This window comes from Hetaerina americana, unplaced genomic scaffold (assembly GCF_022747635.1).
Source record: "Hetaerina americana unplaced genomic scaffold, ioHetAmer1.1.p SCAF_2, whole genome shotgun sequence".
Classification (NCBI taxonomy): domain Eukaryota; kingdom Metazoa; phylum Arthropoda; class Insecta; order Odonata; family Calopterygidae; genus Hetaerina; species Hetaerina americana.
Window position 1 is genome coordinate 61427736 of NW_027286763.1, and position 23543 is coordinate 61451278.

General features: G+C 36.9%; 2 protein-coding genes across 2 annotated transcripts in view; one reads left to right on the forward strand and one right to left on the reverse strand.

Moving 5' to 3' along the window:
• LOC139687569 (arylalkylamine N-acetyltransferase 1-like) overlaps positions 1–23543 on the forward strand; it is a 177484-nt gene that overhangs the window by 87720 nt on the left and 66221 nt on the right. The gene's annotated exons all lie outside the window — the stretch shown is intronic.
• LOC139687570 (dnaJ homolog subfamily C member 4-like) overlaps positions 1424–23543 on the reverse strand; it is a 105053-nt gene continuing 82933 nt past the window's right edge. The window contains exon 6 of the mRNA XM_071584786.1: positions 1424–1587. The gene's annotated coding sequence lies outside the window, so the exon portion shown is untranslated. The remainder of the gene's footprint in view (positions 1588–23543) is intronic.

Here is a 23543-nt window from a genome sequence, read left to right on the forward strand (position 1 = left end):
GAATGACAAATAAAAGAAATTTCTCATCTTCAAAGAAGCTTACTATATAAGATCGTTGCATGTTTCTTCCTAGTCTCTCCACAGTTTTTCATCGATAATCATGACAAATTTCCACTTTTTGCATATATCTTCATTGCTTATATGCCTCGGTAATAGGGCCTTCTCCATACATCTCAGTCCTTAATATTGGTGGCTAGCAGGTGCCCTCTCCTTGCAGGGGGTTCTTTGTTCAAAGCTAATTCTTTCTCATCCACGTAGGCACATCCTTGTTTGCCATCTATTAATTCTATTCTAGGTCATTCTATTCTATTCTATTCTCCTTTTTTGCTACAATTCTCCTCGCCATATGATTTAAACACCAATATAAGTCCCTTACCAAGTGCCCTATTAGCCTGCTCTCTTTTTTATACTGCTTCTGCCAGCTGGTGCTTTTCTATCGCCAAGATTTCTTCATTACTTACTTCACTTGTCCAGGGTATTTGTAACACGCGGCGCAAGCACAATATTTCAAAATCCTCAAATTTTTTAATTTTTTTTTCTACGAAGACAAAAACTTTCTACCTTTCTCTTTGTCACGCTGCATGCATAGGGTTTTATGAGACTTTTCTTAATATCTATACCTAATTTTTTACTTATTACATCCTTTTCATATGAAATACTTCTTTGGCTAGAGTTCTTTCGGCTCGGACGTCCATCTCGCTCTTACCATCGCATGTATTTATGTTTCCAGGGTAGCAAAACATTTGATCAGGGTCAGATTCTCCCCTTATACAGTGTTAAATACGTCTGGGTAAATGAAGGTATGAAGTTCGAGATAAAAAGACCCTTGCAGTAATTTAGACATGAAGATCGAGTTGAGAGCTGCATCAAAATATGATTAGATTGATGGCTAATTACTAATGCCTAAACTTACATTCACACTAGTACTTGCTGCAGTGAACGTCAATTAAAACGAACGCATTTTCCTACACATTGATAATTGGTAAGATACATCTTACAGCGCGCCACTCGCACACGCACACGTACGCGTTGAAACGTTATGTGAAAAGAAAAATTTTGAATGTCATCAGGACAAGTCACGTGGGAAATAAGTGGAACACCCGAACACGCTTTTCTTGAGAGGAAAAAGACATTTAATTTTGATTCCTTCGTTAACTTGTTACATCTTCATGTAGAGCTACCCTCAAAGTCATCCAAAGATATAGAAGAAAGACTACAATTACGATTGGAGAGGAAAGGTCAGTTAGAGTTCATTTTTTGGAATACATTGGAATATAAAATCCCTTTCTAAAAGATGATGAAAACTATGCAACCCAAGGACGGCTTGTGATTCGTTGAAAAGGTTTTACGTAAGTTAAGTGATAAGGTCATCAAGCCTCAGAGCCAACTGCGTAAGCAAATGCATAATATTTTGGCGGGCACGTATAGCTGCTCAAAGCGCAGCAGATAAGTACATGATAATCACTTAGGATTCTTGGCAAACCTTACACCAATCGCTGATTTGGAGCAATGACAATGATGCTGGAAGCCACATATTTACCTTCTTTGGCCCTCTTCTGAAGTTGTGAAATCCTAATGGTTCGGTTCCTAAAAGAAATATAAGAAATAATATTTAGAATAAAAAGAAACCGAATTAAATTTCGAATAGTAGTGTTAGAAACTCTGTCTACTCAGCGAATGAATTTTCATGATATTCACCGCGCTGATAACAAAGTTCCAACGCCATCAAGGAAGAGAGGCAAATAAAATGCGTGCCCTCATATTTTGAGGGTGTTTCTCAAGGGTGACAACGCTTATTATGTCATTTAGGCAACATTTTTGCCTTTATGAAGTTTCTTATGGTTAATGCAACACTCTGGGAAAAGCCACTCTAAGCTATTGATCAGATGTTCTACGCCTCTATTGCTTATGGTGGGTCCAGAAGCTGTGGATTTTGAAAGCTGGCATATGGGCCATCTATCCAGCAAATCTTAATTTGTCACGGATTAGCGAGATATTTTTTTTTAATTGTAAACTTTTAGCAACACAGCCTGCAATCTGATGGTATTCATATTTCAAGAGGGTAAAATAATAGAAGAGCCAGAATTAATTCATAAGATAAGATTAGGTAGTCTACCGTTCAAGGTAGGTTTTGGATGGACACAAACTGAAATACAAAACATATCTTTGGCCGAAAACCTAACACCCGACACTACAATCGACCGTTCTTCAAATCTACATGATTCCTTCCTTCCCTAATGCCGTCCAACAAGCCTATCTTTTTCGCACTCCTTCCTTGCTTGTTTAATATTCTCCTCCCAATCAGTCTTCAATATTTTATGGAAAATCAAAATATTTGCATCCACCTTTCCTGCCTCCTTTAGATTCCTCACAACAATCCTCCTTCCACAACATTCCTGGTACTTTGTTTGTTTTTCTTTCTGCCCATATTATCTGCTCCATCATTTTTCACAAAAGACTCCAATCTACGCTTATAATTTATTCATTAATAGGGTAAAACCCATAATCGGGAACTGACACTGGAGTAGTTTAAATAGCCTAGTCCTCCATATTACAGCAAACGACTCCATTCCCTATGCATATGGTTATGTATTTAGCGGGATAAATCAAATGGTGATTGCATGCCATCAAAATAATGTGAAAGACATATCTATTGCATTTTGAATTCAACACCCTCAGCTAGAGGGACGACAGTGAGAAACCTAGACAACGATATTTTTGTTCTCTGAAGTAAAAAATAGGTTAATAATTACCTTCCTTTTTGGAATGAGGTTGATAATTCAGGGTCCTTTACCACCTAGCCCCTTGTGACCATTTTTTAAAAAGTGTATGTTCAATAAATTGGGTCAAATGTGTACAATATTTAATCACATATGATGTAAAATTACGTAGTAAAATATCTTTAAACGTGAATATTTTCAATTCAAATTCTGCCAAAATGCCAAAAAAAAATTATGTCAATACAATATTACAGACAGAAGAGGAATGATTAACTTTTCCTCAATTCCACTCACTTGTATTCAGTCCTGTCAACTTTAATTTGATGAGGAAAGAAAACAAACTTGGAAATAACAGGTTAATATGACCAGAGTATTTAAGATGCATTAAGTGAGAAGGGGGATAGTGGAACTTATAGAAATGAGAGCAAGGGGAAATTATTTCAAATACAGAGATGGCGGTTCCGAACGAGCGGCCTTCGATTAAGAAAAACTTATAAGCCGAAAATTCCTCTCGAGTCTTCCACCAGATGAGAGTCTCCATTCTGGGACAGAATGGAGAATCTCACCCGGTGGAAGACCAGAGAAGTACTTCTACGTGAAATACGCCGGGAAAGTCGCATATTATAACCTGATATAAAATTCCAACGATATAATGCCAAACAATCATCTCGGAATTCGAAAACCTTAATTTGTAAATGGGCTTTAAAATTATAAAATGAAAAATGTTGCATATTCTGGAGCAGAGAGCCTGAAATTTCGGCGCTCTGCCTTGAGGTGTCTTTTGCCAAATTCCGTTCGCGTCCCGAAAGCAAAAGATATGCCAATTCACGAGGTGAGAGATAAAAATTAAATCTGTGCTTCTCTTTAAGTTAGACAAAACTCTTCAGCTCGTAATAAATTCCTTTCGATCGACCATTGATGTTTTCACGGAAATTTTATGGAAATTACGGCAATACATGAAAATTCAGAATAATTATAAGAGAGGAACGTAAGTAATAACTACAAAAAAATCTCAGCGGGTAAAAGAGTGCTTATTTCCAGAGTAAATATGAATAAACGTACTATGATATATTTTTCTTAGTATACTACTCACAGAAAATTTTTTGTATCGTTATTTTTCATAAGTTATTCAATAATTTTTTACATGAAGACTCGAGGATGTGCTCCTTGCCATTGTGACATGAGTGATTTAATTTTATTTCGGAATTTCACCAAATACGTTGTCTCTCACTATAGATATTTTCTATCGGGTTTGTTAGCAAATTATTTTAGTGTTCCAAGGAACATATACGTAGGATGAGGTCAGCTTTCATGCCTATAACTGCAGCATTTATACAAATTTAATTCTGTCAAAAATAGGTATTTGAAAAGAATTCAGTATTTTTAAGATCAATAATATGAGAGATAATAATTAATTTTACTTACACCATTAAGTAAAATGGTACAATAGAACTTTAACTACCTAAATAATAGTACTCATTTGAGTTTTGACACATTCCGAGCATGTAGGAAAAGAGAGTATAGAAACTTGTGCTCTCTTTGCTTCCATTAACCAAAGTTTGGCGTTTGAGGCAGAGGGAAATAGCACTTCCACAATGTTCACACTAAGGGCAATAAAGTACGAAAGTGGCCACAGATACGACACATTTTATCAACTGAGGCGGAGGAGCTAATATACTTGTCATCGAAATGAATTTTTTATTTTTAATACAACTACAATCGATCCCCATAAACGACATCAATACCTCTTAAAATCAAGAACTTAGAGTAAAATCAAGCTATATTTTCGGTGCACAGATACCAGAACATGCGCATAAGTCTCACTCCTAAAAACGGACTCTTCCTAATCCATCAAGTCTATCATTTATTGAGAGATTTCAACGTATATGGATTTATTCGTTTCCCAAAATAAAAAAATATACTAATATGTTTTATTTCACAGGTATGATGTCATATTAGAGACTAAATGTTTGGCATGGGAACGTTTTCTGGCAACCAAAGAATTTCTGCTACTCAACCAAATTAATGCACGCAAGGAATTTGTTAGAACGGGGTTTGAATTTCAGGCATCAAATAAAGAGATTCCATTTCAGCATACGGGCCCACCCATCCTCCGTTCTCGTATTTGAGTACATATAATCACTGCTCACTCTCCTTCCTACTAATTAGGAGCTCAACTCGTCAGCTCTATCCAAGAGTAACTTAGTAGCTAACAAGCTAAAATTCTTCCACTATAATTCTAAATGTCGTTTTCCGTTTTCTTCGGCATTTAACTCTTTAATTTTCTTAGCTCTCAAAATGTTCATTGCGAATATCTAGTGCAAAAACATTTGCCGTTGAGCCTCTAAACGTTTTTCCTCCGAATACATATAGTTTATCGCAATGGCTTCCTGCCATTTAAATATGGCACTGAATAGGATTTCCTTTTTCGGTGAGATATTTAGCTCAGTAGAAAATAAATCACATCGGTATAGGCAGACATAATACTTAAGGAAGCTACACCAGAAAATGCATTGGTAGAGGTGTTGACGTTGGCCTAGAGTCCCAGAATAAAATTTACCATACAATGGGGAACTGTATCAACCCAGCATTTTGAACACGCAATCTTTCAATCTGCACAAACTTGACTGCCCATGCTACTAGAGATGAAGGCTTACTTTCTCTTGTATTGGTTCTTTAGCTAAAAGATAAAAACGAACAGAAAATAATACCCATAAAGTAATTTTAGGTTCACCATTTTTTTTAAATTGATGCAGATGTTTGAGTTTTAATTCTATACTTTTGCATACATGATCAAGTGAATGAAACATAAATATCCAGTATAAAAACGGCAGCAGTATTACACATTTCATGAATGAAATTGTTCTATAGTTTTTATCTTACTTAGTGCGGGGAGATTTGTGGCCCCGAGGCATAGACACATACTCGTATGTTTCCTTTCCCTCGTATTTACTTTAATTCCTCAACCTAGAGAACGATTTTTTCCGAGGTCTTCCGTTCTTTGGCTAGCTCTTTGGAAAATTTCCAGAACAAACTGTGATTCCCGAGATAAATGTGCTTCCCAGCAAGCCACAACCTAAATTTTATTAGTTATTCCAGATGCACTCACTTAGATTTGAACCTTGAATTGGTCGACGGAAATCACAGAATAACCCTGCATGCCATCAAGCCCACTTTAATTTTGTGCGAGAGAGTCGACTTATTTACTTTTGTACTCAACAGAATAAATCAGGCTAGCAAAACAAATGTTCCAATCAATTTCAGAAATTTAAACATTACCCTCCGATGTACCATATAGGCCAGTTCCTCAACATAGGTCGATTTAAAAGTAAGGGGGATTGATGGTAAGAAAGAAGCGGGATTAATGTAATCAATTATTAATGAAAATCAATGATTTAATCATTCAACGTGTATTTTTCCTGTAAAATTGATTACTTTCTTCCCTCCAGATGCTTCTGGTAGTCCGTGCACCCCTGGCTTCCTTAGGAGCTAGGCAATCAGATTCATTTTTATACATTATTCCATTCATAATTGAATTAACTGCCTACATGTGCTTAAGGTTCCGAATTGTCTTTGCCACATTCATGCTCAGGCACGTGAATGATATGAGGTCAAAAGAGATTACATCAATACATTCGCCAAACCGAGAATTTGTGCCAACTGCGTAAAATCGTAGCAATTGCTGATTAGCGGGATAAGAAATGAATTTTGTGACTTCCAATGATTTTGTGCTCTCAAAGCAGACATTATTGAATGCGTAAAATGCCATTTAGTTTCATTTATACTGTGGATAAGTCATGCAAGAGAAATATGGCTTGAAAAAAACATACTTCTCTCTATTACGTGTCCTCTAAAACATAGAATAGAGGCAATATTATTATTATTATAGCCAGACATAAGTGTCGCCAGTTTTAACACCCTTTTGCGCTCAGCTATTGTTTTCAAAAACCTTTTAAGTCGCTAACATGGTTGGAATCGCAACTTGTGCAACGCTGGATGTTGCAATCAATTTGGATAACGTGTGACCATTAGTTTTGCGTGAATAGCTATCAAAATGACCTTTTAAATGAAGAAATGTGCTCTCTCGCTAATTAAGACTGGGATCCTAAAAAAAGGAATTTATCAAAACAAAAAACGTTCTTCATTATCAAGCAGGAGCTAGGGAATAATTTATGTCGATTGGTGCAATAATAGGCAAATGGCCTAGGTTTTTGGCACCATTTATTGGCAAGCATACTGAAATGAATGCCTTTCGTAAGACAATATAATTCACGTACCGAAGGTTCTAGAGTTTAAAAAGCATGCTAACTATGCGTCATAAACTTCTCGCTTGCATATCGTGATACTTTCCCTGCTTGAGACAAGATAATCAAATGCTGAAATTATTACGATCTTGAAAATAACACCAGACTTACACGTCATATGAATCCTGGTAAGACATTGCCAATTGCTCATTAAATATGGCAAAGTGGCATCCGTGGTTCAATTTTACTGGCGATATGAATGGTGGAAATGGAGATGGCATTAACCGTGGAGGATCATAATCAAGCATTTGGGTAGTTAATACAAAGATTTATCTGTTGAAGAACATGGACTTATTAGTAATGATTCTCAGATTACGTCAGAAATATAATGAAGTACGTCCACTAAACGTTTCTATTTGTTGCTCCAAGAAAATTATGCGTTACTGAAAAGAAAACACACAGGTTCTGCCGAACAAAATAACCAAAAGCTGTACCCTTAAAAATCGAAGTTTAATTTTCAACTATTTTCAACATGTATTTCGTCATTACATGCAAAAACGTAATTGCATAGTAATTTTTGAACTTGATTGGTTGAATGGCAATGGTATTTATTCCTAATGATCTCATAAATAGTGAAAGTAGTTGTACAGCAAACGCCAATATCTGGAATTCACAGCATTTATTCCATTTGGCTAAAATTTCGCCATCCGCTAGATAACATCTGAAAAACTTTACCGTTAAATGAATCTCATGCATGATCAACTATACTAGTTAGGAATGAGGCTGTTGAGACCTATAATGAACTCATTGCGAAAGGATTAGGAAATTAATCAATTTCATGGTAGGTTAAAATTAGCTATCGTGTTGGGATCCCGAGCTGAGGACGTCAGTTCGATACCCAGAGGAGGAAAAATTTGATTTGGCGAAAAATATTTATGTTAATCCGTTCAAAAAACATTTGAAATACAGAATGCTATTTACACCCTCTAGCGTATTTCTTGTAATTCAACGTGGTAATGACATATATCATTGTAACCGCAATCTAACAACCATACCGATCATGCCCGACTGTGAATCCTACTGTATATCATTATAGCGATTCAACGGAACTTATTTTTACAGCTGTAGATCATCTTTGTGCATCGTGTAAATTTAATACCTTGTGCCATCATAAAACCACTATTAACTCGAAATTTTGTTTTAATGATTGAAGACTAACGCCCTATTGGCCTCCTACTTTGGTTGCATCTCAATATATTTGTGGACGACATTTTGATTTACAGAGAAATAAGGACATCGGCAGATTTCATGGTACTCTCCAATGATTTAGATCAAATATCGGTGTGTTGTAAGAAATGGGGGGTTAGGATTAAATATTAGAAAATGATCAGCACGGACGTTTTGGATTAAGTAAAAGATTAAAAAAGACTAAATTATAAAATAGATGGGAAATAATTTGAGAATTTCAGAACAGGTCAAGTACCCTGGCGGTGCATTGACATCTAACATTTCCTACAGTAAGTTAGACCACTTATGAAAAATGCGGCAAGTATCTGGATTCCATGGGAAAATATTTCAAGGAATAAAGGAATTAGATTAGGTGGAGAGAAAATTCACAAAATTTGTTAAAATGGGTAGCGATTAAGCGTGATGGGCGCTCTTTGATTCTCGAAGAGCGTGCATGACCGGACACACATACACCTAAACTTTTAGAAATGTACAAGGAAACTGAAATTTTCTAGCAACACAGAAAAAATTATTGGTTGATTCAACCATTGGGATATAATAAGAGATAAAGACACCGTCAGAGACAGTTTTAAGTATTCGTTCTTCCCTCGCACGATATGCAGCCATAACGTAATTGAGTCCTAGTGCCCATCGGAACTAATTTAAAGACTAAAATTGAATGATTAATTGTAGCAAAACTTATTGGATGCGTATATAGGCAATTATGTGTGTTTTTGCACGAGTTGTTTGCATTAGCAAATATAAAATACATGTACGAACAGATTCTGCATTCATGGAGGGTTCCCTAACAATCCGTCTACCTACAAGGTTACCTCGACCTTTTCTCGTACCATTCTCAGATTAATCTATGATACAGGTGAATATACCTGTATACTTGGAATATACCCGTAATACTTGTTAAAGGATCCTTTCCAGAGAAAATAGCTCATTTTACAATTCTAATTTAGAGCCTTACAATACAAATATGAAAATTTTGAGAACCTGTCACACGTATTGAGAAAACGTCATACGAATGTAACTTCACATCCAGGTGTCACGGGTTTCATTAATCAATCCTCAAGTTTCCCTGTTCATCAAAGTTACAGTTTTAGCGAGGACATTAAAAATATTCCTCAGAATAAAATAACATACATAGCTTGCATGAAAAGTATTGGCAAAAGTTTCGGAAAAATGGATTTATTTCAGATATTGCTACAATGCCTCAAAATACCTGCGGCTTTTCCACAACTCTAAGGCTTCCTGGTAGGTGAATTCTGGAATGGCCTTTAGGGTACACGCACAAACTTCTTTGACGGCTTGATTTAGGGTACCATGGTCCTTTGAGGGAGTATTTCACTTTAGGGAATACAAACTAGTCTACTGGTACCAAGTCGGGACTGTAAAGGGGCTGGGGAATCGTCGCGATTCCATTGCAGAAGGTCTTCGCGAGCACACTTGACTCTACTCTTGGTCGATCGTCAAAACTATTATGACGAGTTTAGTGCAGATCTTTCGCATCGCCAAATTTTCAGTGATAATGGTGCGCACTGTCATCTTATCTATGCCAGCCGACAGTTTGGATTCATCACTTCACGCACATATCAGGAAACAATTGTAACCGATACTTTTTATACAAGCCTTGTATTTCAGTTAAAAGTTAGAGGGATTCCCAGATCTAAGAAATATAAATCTGCACCGCCCTAGACTAAAATTCTACGGAAGTTTTCATGAGGTTGTGCATAAAAATTCTCTTCCTTCTGATGACAAAAGGACGTGTACCTGCGTTTCCAAAAGCATGGTTGGGCTGTATCTGTTACACAGCTGGTTGGAAAACATAGGTCTGCAAAAACTTGTAATACACACGTATAAAAATATACAATTAATTTTCGTTAATAAATTAAGAAAAGTCATCAGAGAGAATAATTAAAATGGCGAATGCTATCTATTGGCTCTCAATAGCTTTACCCTTTTACTCCCGGTAAACTGCTTAATTAAGATTAGCTACTCACAATAAATACAACAGCCGAATAACTCATATAAAGGTTAAGCAAATTTTTTACAGCAGGATAATTTACATGCTTGTCGAAATCTCTAGAAATTAATCCGAGTGTTACATAAACTATAGTGGGATTAGGAATGGATTTCATTTAATTAAATCGGCCGGTGATGATTTATTTAAAAGCAGTGACTACAGTTTATAACTACGTTCCACACATAGGCCTTCACGTCATATTTTGATCTGTATTTTTCGTGATATGGGTGGGATATGGAAAGTTACAGTCATTTGCATTCAACAATGAAGCAGATAAGATCCATCACTATTGAATACTGCCAATCCAAGTTCAACTCCGCGGATTCTAACAAGAGATAGCTCCGAAGGCATTGTCCGAGGCAAATAATTCACTGTGCTGGCGTTAAAGTGACCTCAAAAAAATAAGACCAGAAGAGAGATAATCAGACACTGATTAACTGCACCATTAAGCATTCCACAACCAGCTATTAAGCGAAATATTTCACTGCACAGAAATCATGCAGCCCACCCTCTCAATATCTTGAGTCGTGCATTCTATTAATATCTTTCTTTAACTTTCAGATTGCAGGATGATATCATTCAAACACGCTAATCTTTACGATCGTAGTTAAAATGGGGTATATTTTTATGCTGGAGCGAATGAAAATGTATTTATGCGTTTATATACATACAATGAATAAATAAATAAACATATATATATACAATAATGTATATATATGTATATATATACATACATATATATATATATATGCATATGCATACATATATAAATACAATACAATAAATACATAAATAAACATATATATATACAATAATGTATATATATGTATATATATACATATATATATATATATATATATATATATATATATATGCTTTCGTAGACGTAACACGGAAGTGCCGAATAGTACAATACACATATTCGGCACTTCCGTGTTACGTCTACGAAAGCATATATATATATATATATATATATATATATATATATATATATATATATGTTTGTTTGGAAATATTTTTGAAGTCTTTATTTGGTGCTCTGCAAGCCACCGCTAGGGCGTGTGGTGGGGATGAATACTCAGGAGACACTCTTCGACCAGAATAATTTCACCCCTACCGCACTCGGACAACGTTATTCTGATCCCTTATCATTCGTGGACAAAATGACATCTTAATCTATCTGGTCTATAATCTCTCTAATTTTATCGACATGATTTCGTCTACTGAAGGACGCTGGGGCTATGATACATTTTCAAAATCATTGCTAAAAAGATATCGTTCCTATTTATGTAAGAGATTGAACCTGTAATTTAACCTTTACTGCGTGAATGGTTCCCAGCCTAGCCCCTCTAATAATTTTGATACGCTACTCAGTTTATCATGACAACGTTTTACTAATCTGGTTCCTCTACGCTGCATGCGATCCAATTTGGAAATCAATGTAACTTCTTGAGTGTAGCACTAGACTTCAAATAGTGTAGCAGAGGTAGAATGGCTGGCGACCTAACACTCCATACCATACGTATTTACGACAGCTCGTAGATGTAGATGGCTCGCAGTTCGTAGATGATATGTAGATATTTGAGTAAATTTGATAACTTAAACAAAAGATTTAGTATCAGACAAGTAAAAATCCGTGCTTTTTATGCATTGTTTCATTCCAGCACTGAACAAGTTATTAATTTAAGAAATTTTATATAAAATATTTGACTCTCGGAGATTTTTTGAACTGATGTCAGCGCGTTGACCAATGAAATCATGTTTACGACGGTTTCGAATGTGCAGATCCGTGCGGGCGGTTGTGAGGGGTTGGTTCAAATCGAACCGTTTACGAACTATTCTACGACTTAGGGAAGTTTTGTTGAAGTAAAAAAATCATAAAAAAATAAAAATAACTTTATTATCAGGGCATGACAAAAAGGGAAGGTTGTTTTCTTAGCCTAACTGCCAATTAGAGGACAAGCAAACAAACTTCCCTTTTGTGACAAACTTCTCATTTATGTTGAAGAGTCATCTTTATGCGCGTCCCATTGCGCGTGAAATCCTTAGGAACGAACTCGACTCCGCGACGAAGACCACGCACATGCCTTCTTTTCAACCGGGGGAGCGAAAAGAGTATGAAAAACTAACCATGATGTGCTGCGGAGACACAAGGTTCACGCCGTGACTAAGGACTGCTCCCACAAAGAACGAGCGCCACGTTGGGAAAAAAATCACGCTCTGATGTAACGAGCGCCCATGACTCCTTTCACCCTGGAGCTTATCCTAACAGCCGAGCTCATATATACACGTTCCACGCCGAGACACACCCATGGAAATGAACGTTACGGAACATCATTTTTTATGGTTACTTGCCTCACATGTAGCAAACAGCCTCCAAGAGAGTAATAGGAAAACGCCAATCTCGCGAGGCATGCGGAAAGCTCGTGACGTGAGGTTGTCACTGTTCTTAGCTGATAATGCTCATAAGCCGTGAAAATAAAGGCCCATGCGGTGTAATGGCCCTTAATTTTCAACTGTGACCGGTATTCCATCATTCCAATTATGGTGCTTGCTTGGGATAGAGGTTTGCTTGCCATTTCCTCTACTTACGATGAGTATAAGTATATAAGTAAGTACTCGTATGAGTTAAAAAGCACGGGTGATAATGAACATCCCTATTTTATTCCTCTGCCTAACACTGCCCATCCCAACTCGCCATCCACGACATACACATGAGTAGTCTGAATCATGTGCCGGTCACGGATAAGTCCCCTATCTCTGTAATCCACTTCATTTTTCTGCAGTAAATTAATTCATTCTACTCAATTTACTCCGTCGAACGCCATTTCAAAATCTACGAAGTAAACAAATACATTCTTACAGTGCTTTAAGCTCCTTTTTATTAGTAACCTCATAACTAAAAGTGAAACACGAGCATCACTCCTTCTTGAACCCAAACTGATCATCCTCTGCCATGTAAATCATTCGTTCTCCTTTCCATCCCCTTCCTTATCCAGAGTCCCACTTTAGATACGAGCAAAATCACACTTATGTTCTATAGTCCTGACATAAGTCTGCTTTTCTCTTTGTCGAGATGACAATCAACACTCATGTCACTCAATGTTTTGTCAAATCCCTTCAAAAACCTCCGAATTAGCAGATAAAAGTTCTTACTTGCACGTTTTCCTAAACATTAAGTAATTCCGCGGGAATTTAATCTATCTACAAGACCTTATTTGACTTCAATTTCGTTAATCGCTTTTCTATCTTGCAATATCTGGTCCTAAGCTATGCCTATCTTCGTCATTTCTGCATCCATATCATCTATCTATTTATAAACTTACTCGCCATTTATGTCCTTAATGGGAATTTCTCATCTCTCTCGAATCTTTCCTGGTTCAATTGCCAATTTTTCTGTATCATTAAGTGTTCACGTATTTTCCCTTGTTTCTTATTGATATATCGTTCACCTTTCTATGCAGTGCACCTATTCACCCTTCCTTTATGAACCCACCATGTCCTCACAATAAGTCCTCCATAACGCTTCTTTCGCTCTATTAGTTTCTTAACTCAGTTAATGTTTATCTACTAGTACTTACTTCTACCTTAGTATTCTGTGTTTACATTCTTCCATTTCTTCCCCTCATCTATCTTCCTAATCATCTCGTCAATTATCCATTGCTTCCTTGTTCTTTCCTATTCACTGATTCTATCATTTGTCATTCTAGCATTCTGTCATCATTTTTCTTATAAGATACCCGTGTACGCTCACCCATAAGTTTTTCTACTCTCTCCTGGTACTCCTTTCTTTTTGTCCGGGTTAATGTTTCCACATTCCATTTCCTCGCGCGTCTGCCTTCTACCTGGTTCAGTCCTGTTCTGAGGGAACTTCTTTCCTGTACTATCGACACCACTTTGCAAGGAGATAGAAGAAATAACTTAATATAAAATTTTCGAATTAAAATTATAACTTATTCCTACATTTTTCTAATCTGTATGTTTCAAAAATGGATTCCATGTCTCTCTCTCTCTCAATAAATGTATCTAAAAAATTCAGTTAAAGGATCTTTAAAAAATATTATCTAAATCTGTCTGTATACATACACCCAAAAAGTATTCCGTACCTTTATCTAGGAATCATTTATTTCATTCATATTTCTGTTAATGACCAATGAATATCATTTCATACCGCCGCGGCTTGTCGGTTGGACCATAAACACATTAGGTTCATAAATGATCAAAGACGGATAACTACCGATTCCAAACCTTGGTGAAAAAGAAAATACTACTCAAGTACCTAGTACTCTTCTTTAAAGTGAGTATTACACTGTAACATGATTTAATTATAAACTGGGACAGTGTCATTGAAAAAATTAAGTTTTTTCAATTCTCGTGAACTGAAAGCGAGAAAGGTTTCAATAAACTCAGTTGGTGCAGCATTCCATTGAGTTCCATTCAGTTGGTATATGATTTCCAAATTTTCTCGAGTGACTCGAATTCGTATATCGACATATACTTTCCCAGCGAATTGAAAATGACGCTCTGATTCCATCAGAGAGGATTCTAGTTCTTGTAATAAAGTTAAATAATACCACCAAAATGAAATTACTGCTAACGGCCAGGAAAAGTATATTTTAAAATAATTACAAATGAGATTGTACAACAAAATGTAGCATAAAGCGTTTTATCTAACAGAAGAATACCCATAGGGGGAAAAATAAAGCACAAGGCATTAATTAAAAAAAATTATCAATGATGAAACTTTTCCTCACTAACTCATTAATTTTATTCAATCTCGATATTTTTTACTCGCAGTAGTGATATTAGTAGTATATAGCGGAGGCGATCGACAGCTAAGGTAATTAACGCCATAAGGGATGGGCAGGAAATGATGAAGATTGGAGAGAAACCCGGTGTCGACATTAGTCTACTCTTAGCGAAAGGCGCCAAGAGGTCCTATCTTACCGTTCCATGCGACGGACGGCGTACTCACTCAAAGTGCCCTCCGCAAAATACCTCAAGGAGGGATCGAGATGCCACTGACAAATATCGACGTCGCCGGAATTCGAACCCGGGCCCTCTGGTTGAGAAGCCAGTACGTTAGCTACCGTACCATCTCGATCCCTTTTTTTACTCGTCAATGAAAAACCATCCAGCTCTTTTTGAGTTTTATATACCATACTAAATATTTTGCTCAAGACTGCTCACATCTATCTTAATTGTCTTCTTTGTTTTACTTTCCTATGCGTCCCATTATCTATTAATACGTAGGAATGAAGCCTCATTAGAAAAATTCCACTCAGTTCACGCAAAAACAATTATATCACACTATGTCCACACACATTCTCACAGTTCGTAATATTGATACAGGTATTTACGATGATTTATTTCGTATAAGTATTGAGACAAGAATAAGCGAAGTTGGACCAACAATGTTTGCCCATGACGATGAAAATTAAATGGAAATAATCATTTAGTGACATTCAACTTCCTCAATTTTGATCAAAGCTATAGATATGTTAAATGAGAAATTATGTGAAACATTGGCCCTGAAGATGATATTTCATAAAGGATAATATCTGAAGAATAGAAGAGGAGTTCTAAATGTTGGCAATTGAAGAAAGAAGGGAACTAATGGAAAATATGCAGAAAATCTGTAACGATGTTATTGACGTTGAAATATAAGCATGCGTTATGAAATCTTTATAAATACAAAGAAAAAAGGGTACAATTAATTTACACTTAACATCCATACACTTTTCCAATTTAATTGCAACTGATTTAAAAAATATATAGTCGTGATTAGAAACAAAGATAACTCTTAATGAACTAGCAATTATATCCATAGTTGAGTTTCAGAGCAACAGATAATGTCTATAAGGACATAAACTTTCATTTCACCAGTCAAAAATTTATTGATGAAAGAAAGGATTCAATATTCAACAGGCAATTTCTTTCTCGAAAGAAAAACCTAAGTTTGAGACATTAACAGCTGCTATAACCATACAAATAAATTCTTCCCATTGCTGGAAGTAATGGCAGTGATAAGTAGGTGATTCTGAAACTTATGATTGGGCTAAATCCTTAGGATGCAATATTTTCAATGCGTTTTTCCCCACTGTACTCTTCCTCATTAGCCATATCACTTTGACACGAATGGGGGTACACTAAAAAGGTCATGCCAAGTGGCAATACGCCCAGTAATTTTCCCATCATGACACCTATTAAGGGCGGGTAAGGCCTGTCGTGGAAAATAAAGGAGCAAACAACTCGACTGTTGAAATACCTTCCTTCCCAAACAACTATGATGAAACACTTTGCGTACATATCAGTAAGCATATATGGAGTCAAAAACATCTTAACTCGGCAATAAAATTATGAAAAAATGTTTATGCCGCACAACGTCAGATATCCCTTCAGGTACGTGGAAGCAATAAACTAAGGGCTGTTGAAAATGTATCGTTCTAAAATTTTCCCAACTTTATTTTGTTTTTCAATCTCTTTTAACAGTATATTTTAATCAAAACACTAAGATGGAAAAACTACATAAATCTTTTAGTGTGGCAGTTATCTTCAATTTCCCGCATGAGAAAGAAAATAGTTGTTGCTGTGTTGGAAGAATACATAAAAAATTCATAACATAAAAGGATTACTTTTACTTGACATTATCATCAAATGTTTCCGCAAAGATTAGGCATATGATTTGTCTTCCATTGCACATATTCTCTCTTCTTTGCACCCTCGGCTGCATTTTAATTTAAATTTTTAGACATTTTTGTTTCAACATCAAATCGTTACTCGAAACGAATGGCATTCCTTTGATAGTAAGCTCATCAATGAGGAAGTCTCATGATTTACCACAACTTGACAATATTGAAAATACAAATTCTCGCCTAATATTCTTTTGAAAATACAAATGTGAATGGGTTGTAAATGGCAAACGCTCGTTTAGATGGCGTCACGAATAGTCAGCAAGACTGTTTTCCATTATTCATTGCTTCGTGGATGGCACTCGAGTTCCACAAGCCATCATTGCATAGTCATAGACAGCTGCAGGTTGCCTCCCTCCACGCTGCACACAAAGAAGAGCATTCATCCTCACATCGTTTCGTATCAGCAACACCTCCCACGCGTGACACCTGCCGATGCAATCTCCTGTTACAACGTAGCGGGCGGAGAGTGACGGCCACCTTTTCCTCCCAGTCACCATTTCTCTCTCCCTCCCATTCTTTTTCCACCCGATCCGCTTATGCGCGGGTGTGAGTAAGACTCTTCTGGGCACAACATTCATGACGAAGGAAGGAGAGACGGAGAGGGACGGGGACGGGGTCGAAGAGGAAGAAATAGGAAGGTGGTCTCTCTGTATCCCTCGAGAGACAGAGTCTGCGAAAGGTCGGACGAAGAAGCGATAAAATCCACGGGTCCCTTATCGGGCAGGAACTGGCGAAGTGGAGGGGCGCAATCGAATGACCAAAGGCAGACCTAGGTAGCTGCGGTCATCGTAACAACATGTCCCGAGAGACCAAGCAAATCCTGGGACTGCACGTTCGTAACCACGTGAGTTTTCATCACCAATAGTCGTAGCGTATTTGCATTGGTGCCGTTGTGTTCTATCCAATCAAGTGATTTAACAGCGGATCTCGAAAGGGTAGGGCCATAGAAATACCACTTTAGTCCGTTAAAAAAAATGTGCGATAAAATTTATTGCTCTTATCTCATTCATATAAACATAAAATTAAATTGTTATGAAAACTCTGATCACAGCGTATTCATATGCGAAAAATAACAATGGAACTAATTACGAAATTGTTTCCCTTTCTTGATTTAAAAAGTCACCAGCGAACAGTATATACTTATGTGTAGCCGATAGCATCGTAAAAGCTTCCGAGGCAGTAAGGGCGTTCCTTGGCGGGGAGAACCGCGGATTTTCAAGGTCACTTTCCCATCATTGGATGGAGATGGAAAGGGAGTTCTCTCAGCCAATCGCCTTAGATTCTAGCAACCTTGATTCAAGGGGACACAACCAAAAAGATCAAACGTGAAATGATCCTGTTAGCACGATATTACAGTGCAAATAAGAACGCAAATAAAGCAGGCAGGAAAACGTCATCTTAAATCCTCTCTATCTAAGAACTTAGTTCAAACTTGGGATCCACAAGTATATTTAAGATTTTGATGTGATTAGGTGGTTGGTCTTTTAACACGACACCCCAAAAATTATTGCAATATTCTCAGCGTTCATTATAGGCGCAATTTTTTTATTCCATCGTTGCAGCTAAACAGATGAACCATACATACCTGCACACGAACAGGTATACTATAAAAATGCTGCAAAAAATACCGTTTTTATCATTTTTAGTTCGGTTTTCACCCAGCTGTTTTTACTAATTTTTTAAATATCTTTTGCTACACTTTTGATGACTGAAATACTAAATCTTTTAATGGAGATTTAGTGTGAGGCTTGATCAGCGAAGAGACTTATCTATCATTCAGCTAATCTAGTGGGGAACCGGTGCAAAACAAAATAATTATATCATTGCGATAGTCATAAATGCATGTACAAAATAATTCTTAATCCTTACTTTGATCTAAGACATTAAGGAGAGAAACTACATATTAAAATTATAAATCAAATTATCGGACCTGTTTGCACATTCGGGAAAAAGGGGTGGACTACGAAAAGGCATTTATAGTTTTTATTGAAGTAATATAAAAAAAAACGTTCGAGTCAAAGAGAGAAGGTTAAAATTGGCTAGTGAGAATAAATGATGACATTTTCAAACGGACAAGCTGATAATATATTTCATATGTCATCATGTCACAGCAATTGAAATGGCTGGGTCATTTGGGGAGAATTTACACCTAAAGAGCACCGAGGACAATGTATGGAGGTACACACTAATGAAGCTCATAAAGGGCCGAAGTAAAGGTGGATATTTGCTGGATGACCTGTACGTGACGAATATTAAAAACTGGATGGTGGTGGTGCGAGACAACTAAAAGTAGATATAGGCACAATAGGGGAGGCCAAAATCCAGCCACAGAAGAAGATGATGTCTAAATACTGATAGCTTTTAGACAGACATTTCTAAATTCTTTAATAACAAATAAATGGTTGTTAACAAATATTTGGCTTTGTATCCTTCAAAATCATGGCCACTTTTCTTCATGAAAGTATGTTATATGAATTCCACAAACGAATGGACAATTCCGCAAAAAAAGTAATATCCTTATCCGATAAGGGATTTTCACACAAAAAAAATGAGATAACACGACTGGTACGTATACTAATCTGGAGAAGGAGTATTACAGTCACTGACTAGCACGCAAAAGATTATAGTTGGAAAACAAATAAAAAAATACACGAAATGAACACGCAAGACTTGGAGTACTGCTCAAGCATACCATATTTACTCTTAATATGCATTGCAATAGATATCCATCACTCGGGTCCTCAGAGCGTGATTCAAATTTAGAAAGGCTCGTCGAAGATATTCCAGTCTGGACAGCGTTGTGGTCGAAGAAGCTTATGACTAGTCGATCACGAGCGCCGAGAAAGTATGCGAAACACGGTCTCGAGTAGAGAGAGACTGATGACGGTGTGGACAGAAGGGGTCCCAGTGAAGACGACGAGAGTTGTCGCCGCTGCGGTGTGAGAGGGATTGTTATTTGCGTCGATGATGTTGTTGTGGCGGCGAGGGGGAGGGAGGACTACGGAGAGCACGGAGTGACATTTCATTTCCCCGAGAGAGAGAAGCAAACATGAATAAGTTAAGATTTTCATTTTGAAAATAGTCGCATATGAAGAAGAAACCGTTTTCTTTTAGCACGTTAACGGAAAATTTTATTCGAATTTTTTCACAAGTTATATTATAAGTTCAGACTTGAAAATTCTCAGATTTAATAAACTTCGCCTATAAAACATTTTTGGGTCCGAAACGAGAAATGAAATGCCCGTCCGAATTAATCCTCGAGGTAACGTCCTCCGTGACGGGAAAGGATGAGACATAACTATAGTTTAGATGGAAAGAGAAATACTAAGAAAAAAAATGGTTAAAGCTTGGGGTACCGAAGAAATTGAATGAACGCTTTCGTGAAATTAAATGAACGCTTTCGTGAAGTATAAACCGCCTTTCAATCATTACGATCTCCTCCATAATACTAAAAATCATATGCACGAAAACAAATCGCATACAGTTTTGTTGGTACAAATACATAATATAAACAGAAACTCTTGCCTACGGTGGTTCAGGGTTAAAACAAGCGAAGGTAATCAGCGACCAAATCATTATACACAACTGATGAGGTGGGGTATTGATAAATGAAGGGCGGCGACTCGTCACGATTATTCAAGGAAAGAGCTCGAATTGCCTTGAAGGGATAGGCTCCAATCACGCTTAAAGGCGATTGAAATTCTGAGCTACGTTGTCCTTAATTATGAAGAATTTTTCCCATGGTAATAGAAGGGAGAATCACGTCGTGAATTTACATAAAAACAATCCAAAATGAGATAGTTACAGATTTCATTAGTTTTATTTTAAAACTAGAACTCTCTAGGACGATGTAATCAAATTGCAGTAACTTGTTAAGAAAATATTAATGTCAGCATCCTCTTCCTCTAAAAAATTACTTCTATTGGCTATGAAATTTGAACGCTGCGGAAGAAAAGTACGTAAAGCTGAGATTAACTTTTTACTAATCTTTTGCATAGTCAGTGACTGAACACGAGGATATACCTGTATGCAGACTAAATTGAAATCGGAAAAAATCTCGAAAATCATGCATGGAAATTAAATGCGGAATGGGTACGAATGAATATATCAAATTCTCACAACTGCATCATATTCAAAGGAAGTAAAACCATAATTTTTTAAAGTTTGAAATTGATATTTTACATTTCCAATGAAGTGATGGCGTAAGGGTCGGTGAGTGTTTAATTATTATTTCATAACTACAACTGGATATAGATGTGGATGTACCTGTATAAACAGAGTTATAATAAAAACAATTATATAATACTCATATTTTTGCCTGTTCACATTTAATGACTATTGACTGACCAGAGGTATTGTTTTCAATGAATGTTTCACTCTATTTAAAGTTGAGAACATTAAAAAGTTTCCTTAAAGTCCGGCTGCTCGGTTAGGTGTACTTGCTATCCTCAATTACGTATACCCAGAAGTGTGCGGAATTGACTAATCAAATTCGGAATTGACTATCATTTGAAAGCTAATATGATTGAAATTTTACGAATAAAATATCAAATTATTTGAAAATGGATTGAAAGAAAATGTGGGGATTTAAGTGCAAAACTTTCATGTTTCCGTACAGTCGTCTTTCTTATTGTCCATGCTCTGGAGGAGAACCCACGGTGCCTTAGATGAAGGTGCTTATTTTCCAGCTGGTGATAAATTTGAAGATCTAACCACCACGTAATTATAGAGTAAGAGAGCTCTTCGGAACCTCATGGGAGGGAGAGCAGACTTAATGCGGTAATTCCTGCTAAGTAAAAAGAAACATTTGTAAAATTTTAAGAGTAAAAATATCTGTTTTCGCTTAAAATTCTCGTACGTAGGAGTAATGAGGCTGGTATTCTTATTCTCAGGCATAAAAATTGGCAGGGATAATAGGAATAAGCATAATGGCATGCAGCAGTCACAATTCATTTTACTACTCGATATATTTTTACGATTTTATTTCTTTTTCATGGCCAAATATTGAGGTGTAGGTCCTTCGCCGGTCTAAGTATTAACGCAATGCGGAACATAATCCATTCGGAGACGCATTTGCAAGATATTATGTTATTAATGTATTAATGCAAATGCTTTGACCATTACATTTTTCTTTTAAAAGAGACACATTTTACCCGAAGAAGGGGTAACTTTATCCCAGCTCACGTGAACATCAAATCACAGGAATATTGGGGGTATATGCAACTAAGCAACGATAAACAAGTCGGCAAAAGTAAACTGTTTTCGGTTAAAAAATACACTCTTTTCGGTTCAATTATTGACAAGAATTCAATGACAGCAAAAGAAAATTGATATCACCCGCGGTAGTTATTTGATCGTGGGTGTGTCCATAAGTTTTCCTCCTTATTGAAAAATGCTTTATGCCAGACGATAAATCTCTTTTGAAATAATTTGTGCATCAAATCGGCTAACAGTTAGAATACCTAGCATTATAATTCTCTTACTGCAACCCACAATTACAGAATTATAATCGGTGCACCTACAAATTATTTTCCTTCATTTACTTTACCCTTTCAATGATGAGTAAAAATGATGAAAAATGCTGAATTATCCCTTCCCAACTCAAACATATAAAATATGACTTTTTCATAAAGTAGATAATGAAGTCTCCTAGTTGTTTTAAAACTCCTTGATCAAATGATAAACCGAATGATAGGCAAAGGTTTTAACAAACACGGGGCATTGATTGCATTCTGAAGTATTTACGAGCATTCAGAGATTAATACAATATATGCGATTAAAGGAACGCAGAGCAAAATAAATTGACGTACGTCGTGATATGCATATTCACATACAACTGCAGTTTGAAATAAGCGAGACCAGGGATGAGGAAAATAAATCGAGGGGTTTCGCGCGAGGGGAAATGCATAGAAGGCTACCGAGAAGAGATACGGTTGAAAAAGTGGGAATGTTAAATATATCACACGAAGGGCAAAGGCAAGAACGGGATTTAGATAGAGATATTGGGATCCAAAGGGCGTTGAATACTGCGTCATCCTTGCTGAGAAAAGGGGAAAGAGCGGGAGTGGAACGATCTCGTAGAAAACCAGTCCTGGGGGTGCGAAGCATCAGCTGCCCACCAACGCCCTCCGATGCCTCCCAGCTGCTCCCTGGCCTCCTATCGGAGACAAGTAATGACTTCCATGCCAAAGCACTTGCAACCTTAGGACCAAGGCGGTTGTGATAAATAAAGGTCTTGCGAGAGAGAAGGAATGAGGGTGCCCATGAAGATGATGGTGATGATGAAGAAAAGGGAGGTGGGGTGGCTCTTTAAGAATCCTCAACCTTGCAGGAGAAGAGACAGTTACGGCTTTGAAATAAACGGGAGCGAGCAAGAGCGCTTAAGTACACAAACCAATGTAGGTAGTCGCATTCTCCACGATAGTCATTGGACCCATATAAACGTGCGCGCGCCTACGTTGTACGAGGGATCTCACTTGTGATTAGATTACCAGCTCACTGTCTCTAATTCTGTTAAGCACCCTGTCACCCGTTTCTGTAGTTTTATTATTCAAACCATTAAGGCAGTTTTTCTGTGCGCGTTGATCATCGGTCGTTTTAATCCTACGATAATGAAGGGCGGTAT